The sequence below is a fragment of the Pteropus alecto genome, unplaced genomic scaffold (genome assembly GCF_000325575.1).
Source record: "Pteropus alecto unplaced genomic scaffold, ASM32557v1 scaffold21, whole genome shotgun sequence".
Taxonomy (NCBI): Eukaryota; Metazoa; Chordata; class Mammalia; order Chiroptera; family Pteropodidae; genus Pteropus; species Pteropus alecto.
Window position 1 is genome coordinate 17771044 of NW_006436282.1, and position 2263 is coordinate 17773306.

Here is a 2263-nt window from a genome sequence, read left to right on the forward strand (position 1 = left end):
AGAAAAAAAATTTTTTCTAGTTAATGTCAGCTGGTTTGGTCCCCGCTTCTAGCTTTCTCATGGTTTTCTTAGAAGGGTCTTCTATAAGAAGTAAAAAGAATCTTCTACTTGTTTGATTGCCTTCTAATTCAGAAAGTTATTTTTATATAGTAAATTACATCCTATAGTAATCCCAACTGGAGTGCAATCACTTGAATAATTTAAAAGTTGCAATGATGTTAAGCACCATGTTTTTTGGAAGCATTTAGTTTAAAAAGGCTTTTATGTCTACGGCCATGCCACCCTGAACAAGCCCAAATCTCATCTGATCTTGGAAGCTAAGCAAGGTCGGGCCTGGTTAGTACTTGGATGGGAAATCAGGTAGGAAGACCAAGTGCTGTAGGCATAAAATAATAATAATAATAATAATAAGGGATTGTAAGCTGACAGGGTCCTTGAAATCTGTGAGGTCAACCAAGGGTTGCCTCACCAAAAACAAAAACAAAAACAAAAAAAAACACCCAATTTTTAATAAAGAAAGAAATAAATAAGCTTTTATTTTTTGCTAACAGGTGCTCTTCTGTGTCGGGGATCCCCCAGACCACCTTCATGTTAGCAGGTTCATTAGGAGGATGCAAGGGACTCAGTTCACTGTCATACTCATGGCTGTGAGTTAGTTATTCCAGCCGAAGCACACAAAACAAAACCAGCAAAGAGAAAAGGCATATGGGATGACGCGTGGAATAAGCTAGGCACGAGCTTCTAAGAGTCCACTCCCGTGGAGTCACACAGGACAGGACATGCTTAATTTTTCCAGCAAAGAGTGCTTTGACGGCGCGTGTGACAACACATGTGAAGTGCTGCCACCCAGGGAGGCTAAGTGTCCAGGTTTTTTATTGGGGCTGGCCCCACAGATGCCCTCTACCTATCACATACTAAAACGCCAGACTCCCAGAGGAAAGCAGGTGTTCATCATAAACCTCATTTTTGCACAAACACTTTAGGCACAGAGAGCCACTCTTAGCAGTTAAGGAACTGTGGGAACTGTCCCTACATCTAAGTTCCCAGATGCCAGCCAAGGCTTGGCCTTGAAAGCAGGTCTTTCTAAGGTTAGTAGCTTTAGCCCTGTCGTTAATTCTTCTCGGCACATCTTCTCTACACTCAAAGTGTGGCTTGCCTTACCCACTGACCTTAAAATAGTGAACTTCATTCTTTGCTTCTCAAGAGCAGGCTGAACAGGTGCATTTTAAAGGGTCTCGTTAGTATCTTGGTTTATTTATATATTCATGGCAGGACCCACATGGCTTCTTTTAAGGAGATGAAGCAGGGTTTTGCAGGGAAATGTGTGCATTTGCAGGGAGCTAATGTGGAAATCTTTCTGGGGCTACTCAAAGAATGCCCAAGTCATGTCAGTGAGGCTTCGGTCAAATCAAATAATAATGAGTCTATGTATTCCTATTGTTTTTGAAAGAGCCTTGTTCTTCAATGATCTATGTTATCTCCACACCCATCTTGTCAATTCTCTTTCCTTCCATCAATGTCATCAGGCATCATGAAATATAAAGCCAACTAGTCATGCTTTTTTAAGCATTTGCCCTTATTTTAGTAATAAGCGACAATAATCCCATTGTTGCCTTTGCTAACAGAGAGAGAAATTGCATTTTCAAACATTGTTTATATTGGAGAGATGAAGACTCCATATTGTCAGAAAACACGTAGTGACATCTCACAGTGTCATGGTGGGGACTTTGGCCAAGTTGCCATAGAAGGTGCTGCCTGTGGTTTGGGGAGAGGCTAAACACTGGTGCCCACGTAGAGACTTTCCTTTGGAGTGGTGGTGGGCTTGATTTATTTTCACAAATGTGATGATGGATGTGTGTTGTTCGAGCTGTAGGCTGGGAGTGGCAAGAATAGAAGGTACTTCACTCTGCTGTGAAAAATCAATATCTTGGTTTATACGGTACATTCAATTCCCAACTGAGTGGATTATTGTTATAGGTTGAATCATATCCCCCTCCCCCCAAAAATCCTAAGCCCCTGTACTTCAGAATGTGACCTTATTTGAAGATAGAGTCTTTAATAAGTTTAAATGAGCTCATAAAGATGGGCCCTAATCCAATATGACCAGTGTCCTTACAAAAAGACACAGGGAGAGCACCGTGTGAAAATTAAGGCAGAGATTGAGAAGATGACTCTACAGGTCCAGGGGACTCCAGAAGTTGCCTGCGCATCGCCAGAAGCCAGGAGAAAGACATGGAACAGATTCTTCTCCACAGCCCTCAGC

At 41.9% G+C, this 2263-nt stretch overlaps 1 pseudogene; it reads left to right on the top strand.

The window, feature by feature from the left end:
• Nucleotides 1-265: 265 nt before the first annotated feature.
• Nucleotides 266-385, top strand: LOC112479868 (annotated as a pseudogene).
• The last annotated feature ends 1878 nt before the right edge of the window (nucleotides 386-2263 follow it).